Here is a 9,399-nt window from a genome sequence, read left to right as displayed (position 1 = left end):
AAGGGCCAAAAGAGAGTTTGTCATTTAACCGGAAGGAAGTTTTTTTAAGCTATATATTCGTGGAAGCATCGTGTGAGTCGTGGTGTGGTTGATACCGCTACGGGTAAAGAAGTTTGTAGACGCGGTGGTCAGGGGTTCGGTCCAGGTCACGGATTAATTTTTAATTTTTTTTTCTATTTACCTTATTTTATTTTTTGAAATTTATTCTTCGATATTTCAACGTGAATAAAGTGTTATATAGATAAAAATAATTATTTCTCTTTGGGAAAGTGGGATTAATAGCTGAAAAAGGGATAAATTTCATCTCCGGAGCTACGCACATCACTCACTCCGTAACTCCCTTTAATATTAACTTATAATTTTCAAACTCTGCCTGAAAATAGAGTTTTATATACCAAACAATCGTACCAAAGGGGATTTTTATACACTAATTAGGGGGCACATAAAGGGCCAAAATAGAGTTCGTCAATTAACCGGAAGGAAGTTTTTTTAAGCTATATATTCGTGGAAGCATCGTGTGAGTCGTGGTGTGTTTGTTACCGCTATGGGTAAAGAAGTTTGTAGACGCGGTGGTCAGGGGTTCGGTCCAGGTCACGGATTAATTTTTAAATTTTTTTTTCTTTTTACTTTATTTTATTTTTTGAAATTTATTTTTCGATATTTCAACGTGAATAAAGTGTTATATAGATAAAAATAATTATTTTTCTTTGGGAAAGTGGGATTAATAGCTGCAAAAGGGATAAATTTTGTCACCGGAGCTACGCACACCACTCATTCCGTAACTCCCTTTAATATTAACTTATAATTTTCAAACTCTGCCAGAAAATAGATTTTTATATACCAAACAATCATACCAAAGGGGATTTTTATACACTAATTAGGGGGCACATAAAGGGCCAAAACAGAGTTTGTCAATTAACCGGAAGGAAGTTTTTTTTAAGCTATATATTCGTGGAAGCATCGTGTGAGTCGTGGTGTGGTTGTTACCGCTATGGGTAAAGAAGTTTGTATACGCCGTGGTCAGGGGTTCGGTCCAGGTCACGGATTAATTTTTAAATTTTTTTTTTCTTTTTACTTTATTTTATTTTTTGAAATTTATTTTTCGATATTTCAACGTGAATAAAGTGTTATATAGATAAAAATAATTATTTTTCTTTGGGAAAGTGGGATTAATAGCTGAAAAAGGGATAAATTTCGTCTCCGGAGCTACGTACACCACTCACTCCGTCACTCCCTTTAATATTAACTTATAATTTTCAAACTCTGCCAGAAAATAGAGTTTTATATACCAAACAATCGTACCAAAGGGGATTTTTATACACTAATTAGGGGGCACATAAAGAGCCAAAATAGAATTTGTCAATTAACCGGAAGGAAGTTTTTTTAAGCTATATATTCGTGGAAGCATCGTGTGAGTCGTGGTGTGGTTGTTACCGCTATGGGTAAAGAAGTTTGTAGACGCGGTGGTCAGGGGTTCGGTCCAGATCACGGATTAATTTGTATTTTTTTTTCTCTTTGCCTTATTTTATTTTTTGAAATTTATTCTTCGATATTTCAACGTGAATAAAGTGTTATATAGATAAAAATAATTATTTCTCTTTGGAAAAGAGGGATTAATAGCTGTAAAAGGGATAAATTTCGTCTCCGGAGCTACGCACACTACTCACTCCGTAACTCCCTTTAATATTAACTTATAATTTTCAAACTCTGCCAGAAAATAGAGTTTTATATACCAAACAATAGTACCGAAGGGGATTTTTATACACTAATTAGGGGGCACGTAAAGGGCCAAAATAGAGTTTAATTAGAGGGCACGTAAAGGGCCAAAATAGAGTTTGTCAATTAACCGGAAGGAAGTTTTTTTAAGCTATATATTCGAGGAAGCATCGTGTTAGTCGTGGTGTGGTTGTTACAGCTATGGGTAAAGAAGTTTGTAGATGCTGTGGTCAGGGGTTCGGTCCAGGTCACGGATTAATTTTTAAATTTTTTTTTTCTTTTTACTTTATTTTATTTTTTGAAATTTATTTTTCGATATTTCAACGTGAATAAAGCGTTATATGGATAAAAATAATTATTTTTCATTGGGAAAGTGGGATTAATAGCTGAAAAAGGGATAAATTTCGTCTCCGGATCTACGTACACCACTCACTCCGTAACTCCCTTTAATATTAACTTATAATTTTCAAACTCTGCCAGAAAATAGAGTTTTATATACCAAACAATCGTACCAAAGGGGATTTTTATACACTAATTAGGGGGCACATAAAGGGCCAAAATAGAGTTTGTCAATTAACCGGAAGGAAGTTTTCTTAAGCTATATATTCGTGGAAGCATCGTGTGAGTCGTGGTGTGGTTGATACCGCTACGGGTAAAGAAGTTTGTAGACGCGGTGGTCAGGGGTTCGGTCCAGGTCACGGATTAATTTTTAATTTTTTTTTCTATTTACCTTATTTTATTTTTTGAAATTTATTCTTCGATATTTCAACGTGAATAAAGTGTTATATAGATAAAAATAATTATTTCTCTTTGGGAAAGTGGGATTAATAGCTGAAAAAGGGATAAATTTCATCTCCGGTGCTACGCACATCACTCACTCCGTAACTCCCTTTAATATTAACTTATAATTTTCAAACTCTGCCTGAAAATAGAGTTTTATATACCAAACAATCGTACCAAAGGGGATTTTTATACACTAATTAGGGGGCACATAAAGGGCCAAAATAGAGTTCGTCAATTAACCGGAAGGAAGTTTTTTTAAGCTATATATTCGTGGAAGCATCGTGTGAGTCGTGGTGTGGTTGTTACCGCTATGGGTAAAGAAGTTTGTAGACGCGGTGGTCAGTGGTTCGGTCCAGGTCGCGGATTAATTTGTATTTTTTTTCTCTTTGCCTTATTTTATTTTTTGAAATTTATTCTTCGATATTTCAACGTGAATAAAGTGTTATATAGATAAAAATAATTATTTCTCTTTGGAAAAGAGGGATTAATAGCTGTAAAAGGGATAAATTTCGTCTCCGGAGCTACGCACACCACTCATTCCGTAACTCCCTTTAATATTAACTTATAATTTTGAAACTCTGCCAGAAAATAGATTTTTATATACCAAACAATCATACCAAAGGGGATTTTTATACACTAATTAGGGGGCACATAAAGGGCCAAAATAGAGTTTGTCAATTAACCGGAAGGAAGTTTTTTTAAGCTATATATTCGAGGAAGCATCGTGTGAGTCGTGGTGTGTTTGTTACCGCTATGGGTAAAGAAGTTTGTAGACGCGGTGGTCAGGGGTTCGGTCCAGGTCACGGAGTAATTTTTAAATTTTTTTTTCTTTTTACTTTATTTTATTTTTTGAAATTTATTTTTCGATATTTCAACGTGAATAAAGTGTTATATAGATAAAAATAATTATTTTTCTTTGGGAAAGTGGGATTAATAGCTGAAAAAGGGATAAATTTTGTCACCGGAGCTACGCACACCACTCATTCCGTAACTCCCTTTAATATTAACGTATAATTTTCAAACTCTGCCAGAAAATAGATTTTTATATACCAAACAATCATACCAAAGGGGATTTTTATACACTAATTAGGGGGCACATAAAGGGCCAAAACAGAGTTTGTCAATTAACCGGAAGGAAGTTTTTTTTAAGCTATATATTCGTGGAAGCATCGTGTGAGTCGTGGTGTGGTTGTTACCGCTATGGGTAAAGAAGTTTGTATACGCCGTGGTCAGGGGTTCGGTCCAGGTCACGGATTAATTTTTAAATTTTTTTTTTCTTTTTACTTTATTTTATTTTTTGAAATTTATTTTTCGATATTTCAACGTGAATAAAGTGTTATATAGATAAAAATAATTATTTCTCTTTGGAAAAGAGGGATTAATAGCTGTAAAAGGGATAAATTTCGTCTCCGGAGCTACGCACACTACTCACTCCGTAACTCCCTTTAATATTAACTTATAATTTTCAAACTCTGCCAGAAAATAGAGTTTTATATACCAAACAATAGTACCGAAGGGGATTTTTATACACTAATTAGGGGGCACGTAAAGGGCCAAAATAGAGTTTAATTAGAGGGCACGTAAAGGGCCAAAATAGAGTTTGTCAATTAACCGGAAGGAAGTTTTTTTAAGCTATATATTCGAGGAAGCATCGTGTTAGTCGTGGTGTGGTTGTTACAGCTATGGGTAAAGAAGTTTGTAGATGCTGTGGTCAGGGGTTCGGTCCAGGTCACGGATTAATTTTTAAATTTTTTTTTTCTTTTTACTTTATTTTATTTTTTGAAATTTATTTTTCGATATTTCAACGTGAATAAAGCGTTATATGGATAAAAATAATTATTTTTCATTGGGAAAGTGGGATTAATAGCTGAAAAAGGGATAAATTTCGTCTCCGGATCTACGTACACCACTCACTCCGTAACTCCCTTTAATATTAACTTATAATTTTCAAACTCTGCCAGAAAATAGAGTTTTATATACCAAACAATCGTACCAAAGGGGATTTTTATACACTAATTAGGGGGCACATAAAGGGCCAAAATAGAGTTTGTCAATTAACCGGAAGGAAGTTTTCTTAAGCTATATATTCGTGGAAGCATCGTGTGAGTCGTGGTGTGGTTGATACCGCTACGGGTAAAGAAGTTTGTAGACGCGGTGGTCAGGGGTTCGGTCCAGGTCACGGATTAATTTTTAATTTTTTTTTCTATTTACCTTATTTTATTTTTTGAAATTTATTCTTCGATATTTCAACGTGAATAAAGTGTTATATAGATAAAAATAATTATTTCTCTTTGGGAAAGTGGGATTAATAGCTGAAAAAGGGATAAATTTCATCTCCGGTGCTACGCACATCACTCACTCCGTAACTCCCTTTAATATTAACTTATAATTTTCAAACTCTGCCTGAAAATAGAGTTTTATATACCAAACAATCGTACCAAAGGGGATTTTTATACACTAATTAGGGGGCACATAAAGGGCCAAAATAGAGTTCGTCAATTAACCGGAAGGAAGTTTTTTTAAGCTATATATTCGTGGAAGCATCGTGTGAGTCGTGGTGTGGTTGTTACCGCTATGGGTAAAGAAGTTTGTAGACGCGGTGGTCAGTGGTTCGGTCCAGGTCGCGGATTAATTTGTATTTTTTTTTTCTCTTTGCCTTATTTTATTTTTTGAAATTTATTCTTCGATATTTCAACGTGAATAAAGTGTTATATAGATAAAAATAATTATTTCTCTTTGGAAAAGAGGGATTAATAGCTGTAAAAGGGATAAATTTCGTCTCCGGAGCTACGCACACCACTCATTCCGTAACTCCCTTTAATATTAACTTATAATTTTGAAACTCTGCCAGAAAATAGATTTTTATATACCAAACAATCATACCAAAGGGGATTTTTATACACTAATTAGGGGGCACATAAAGGGCCAAAATAGAGTTTGTCAATTAACCGGAAGGAAGTTTTTTTAAGCTATATATTCGAGGAAGCATCGTGTGAGTCGTGGTGTGTTTGTTACCGCTATGGGTAAAGAAGTTTGTAGACGCGGTGGTCAGGGGTTCGGTCCAGGTCACGGAGTAATTTTTAAATTTTTTTTTCTTTTTACTTTATTTTATTTTTTGAAATTTATTTTTCGATATTTCAACGTGAATAAAGTGTTATATAGATAAAAATAATTATTTTTCTTTGGGAAAGTGGGATTAATAGCTGAAAAAGGGATAAATTTTGTCACCGGAGCTACGCACACCACTCATTCCGTAACTCCCTTTAATATTAACGTATAATTTTCAAACTCTGCCAGAAAATAGATTTTTATATACCAAACAATCATACCAAAGGGGATTTTTATACACTAATTAGGGGGCACATAAAGGGCCAAAACAGAGTTTGTCAATTAACCGGAAGGAAGTTTTTTTTAAGCTATATATTCGTGGAAGCATCGTGTGAGTCGTGGTGTGGTTGTTACCGCTATGGGTAAAGAAGTTTGTAGACGCCGTGGTCAGGAGTTCGGTCCAGGTCACGGATTAATTTTTAAATTTTTTTTTTCTTTTTACTTTATTTTATTTTTTGAAATTTATTTTTCGATATTTCAACGTGAATAAAGTGTTATATAGATAAAAATAATTATTTTTCTTTGGGAAAGTGGGATTAATAGCTGAAAAAGGGATAAATTTCGTCTCCGGAGCTACGTACACCACTCACTCCGTAACTCCCTTTAATATTAACTTATAATTTTCAAACTCTGCCAGAAAATAGAGTTTTATATACCAAACAATCGTACCAAAGGGGATTTTTATACACTAATTAGGGGGCACATAAAGAGCCAAAATAGAGTTTGTCAATTAACCGGAAGGAAGTTTTTTTAAGCTATATATTCGTGGAAGCATCGTGTGAGTCGTGGTGTGGTTGTTACCGCTATGGGTAAAGAAGTTTTTAGACGCGGTGGTCAGGGGTTCGGTCCAGATCACGGATTAATTTGTATTTTTTTTTCTCTTTGCCTTATTTTATTTTTTGAAATTTATTCTTCGATATTTCAACGTGAATAAAGTGTTATATAGATAAAAATAATTATTTCTCTTTGGAAAAGAGGGATTAATAGCTGTAAAAGGGATAAATTTCGTCTCCGGAGCTACGCACACTACTCACTCCGTAACTCCCTTTAATATTAACTTATAATTTTCAAACTCTGCCAGAAAATAGAGTTTTATATACCAAACAATAGTACCGAAGGGGATTTTTATACACTAATTAGGGGGCACGTAAAGGGCCAAAATAGAGTTTAATTAGAGGGCACGTAAAGGGCCAAAATAGAGTTTGTCAATTAACCGGAAGGAAGTTTTTTTAAGCTATATATTCGAGGAAGCATCGTGTTAGTCGTGGTGTGGTTGTTACAGCTATGGGTAAAGAAGTTTGTAGATGCTGTGGTCAGGGGTTCGGTCCAGGTCACGGATTAATTTTTAAATTTTTTTTTTCTTTTTACTTTATTTTATTTTTTGAAATTTATTTTTCGATATTTCAACGTGAATAAAGTGTTATATGGATAAAAATAATTATTTTTCTTTGGGAAAGTGGGATTAATAGCTGAAAAAGGGATAAATTTCGTCTCCGGATCTACGTACACCACTCACTCCGTAACTCCCTTTAATATTAACTTATAATTTTCAAACTCTGCCAGAAAATAGAGTTTTATATACCAAACAATCGTACCAAAGGGGATTTTTATACACTAATTAGGGGGCACATAAAGAGCCAAAATAGAGTTTGTCAATTAACCGGAAGGAAGTTTTTTTAAGCTATATATTCGTGGAAGCATCGTGTGAGTCGTGGTGTTACCGCTATGGGGAAAGAAGTTTGTAGACGCGGTGGTCAGGGGTTCGGTCCAGGACGCGGATTAATTTGTATTTTTTTTTCTCTTTGCCTTATTTTATTTTTTGAAATTTATTTTTCGATATTTCATCGTGAATAAAGTGTTATATAGATAAAAATAATTATTTTTCTTTGGGAATGTGGGATTAATAGCTGAAAAAGGGATACATTTCGTGTCCGGAGCTACGCACACCACTCACTCCGTAACTCCCTTTAATATTAACTTATAATTTTCAAACTCTGCCAGAAAATAGAGTTTTATATACCAAACAATCGTACCAAAGGGGATTTTTATACACTAATTAGGGGGCACATAAAGGGCCAAAATTGATTTTGTTAATTAACCCGAAGGAAGTTCTTTAAGCTTCATATTCGTGGAAGCAACGTGTGAGTCGTGGTGAGATTGTTAGCGCCATGGGTAAAGAAGATTGTAGCCCTGGTGGTCAGGGGGTCGGTGCTGGTCACGGATTAATTTTTAAATTTTTTTTTTCTTTTTACTTTATTTTATTTTTTGAAATTTATTTTTCGATATTTCAACGTGAATAAAGTGTTATATAGATAAAAATAATTATTTCTCTTTGGAAAAGAGGGATTAATAGCTGTAAAAGGGATAAATTTCGTCTCCGGAGCTACGCACACTACTCACTCCGTAACTCCCTTTAATATTAACTTATAATTTTCAAACTGTGCCAGAAAATAGAGTTTTATATACCAAACAATAGTACCGAAGGGGATTTTTATACACTAATTAGGGGGCACGTAAAGGGCCAAAATAGAGTTTAATTAGAGGGCACGTAAAGGGCCAAAATAGAGTTTAATTAGAGGGCACGTAAAGGGCCAAAATAGAGTTTGTCAATTAACCGGAAGGAAGTTTTTTTAAGCTATATATTCGAGGAAGCATCGTGTTAGTCGTGGTGTGGTTGTTACAGCTATGGGTAAAGAAGTTTGTAGATGCTGTGGTCAGGGGTTCGGTCCAGGTCACGGATTAATTTTAAAATTTTTTTTTTCTTTTTACTTTATTTTATTTTTTGAAATTTATTTTTCGATATTTCAACGTGAATAAAGTGTTATATGGATAAAAATAATTATTTTTCTTTGGGAAAGTGGGATTAATAGCTGAAAAAGGGATAAATTTCGTCTCCGGATCTACGTACACCACTCACTCCGTACCTCCCTTTAATATTAACTTATAATTTTCAAACTCTGCCAGAAAATAGAGTTTTATATACCAAACAATCGTACCAAAGGGGATTTTTATACACTAATTAGGGGGCACATAAAGAGCCAAAATAGAGTTTGTCAATTAACCGGAAGGAAGTTTTTTTAAGCTATATATTCGTAGAAGCATCGTGTGAGTCGTGGTGTGGTTGTTACCGCTATGGGTAAAGAAGTTTTTAGACGCGGTGGTCAGGGGTTCGGTCCAGATCACGGATTAATTTGTATTTTTTTTTCTCTTTGCCTTATTTTATTTTTTGAAATTTATTCTTCGATATTTCAACGTGAATAAAGTGTTATATAGATAAAAATAATTATTTCTCTTTGGAAAAGAGGGATTAATAGCTGTAAAAGGGATAAATTTCGTCTCCGGAGCTACGCACACTACTCACTCCGTAACTCCCTTTAATATTAACTTATAATTTTCAAACTCTGCCAGAAAATAGAGTTTTATATACCAAACAATAGTACCGAAGGGGATTTTTATACACTAATTAGGGGGCACGTAAAGGGCCAAAATAGAGTTTAATTAGAGGGCACGTAAAGGGCCAAAATAGAGTTTGTCAATTAACCGGAAGGAAGTTTTTTTAAGCTATATATTCGAGGAAGCATCGTGTTAGTCGTGGTGTGGTTGTTACAGCTATGGGTAAAGAAGTTTGTAGATGCTGTGGTCAGGGGTTCGGTCCAGGTCACGGATTAATTTTTAAATTTTTTTTTTCTTTTTACTTTATTTTATTTTTTGAAATTTATTTTTCGATATTTCAACGTGAATAAAGTGTTATATGGATAAAAATAATTATTTTTCTTTGGGAAAGTGGGATTA

The sequence above is a fragment of the Parasteatoda tepidariorum genome, chromosome 2, assembly GCF_982258835.1.
Source record: "Parasteatoda tepidariorum strain Cologne lab strain chromosome 2, Ptep-v5.0, whole genome shotgun sequence".
Lineage (NCBI taxonomy): Eukaryota > Metazoa > Arthropoda > Arachnida > Araneae > Theridiidae > Parasteatoda > Parasteatoda tepidariorum.
Note: the sequence above shows the minus strand (reverse complement) of the source record.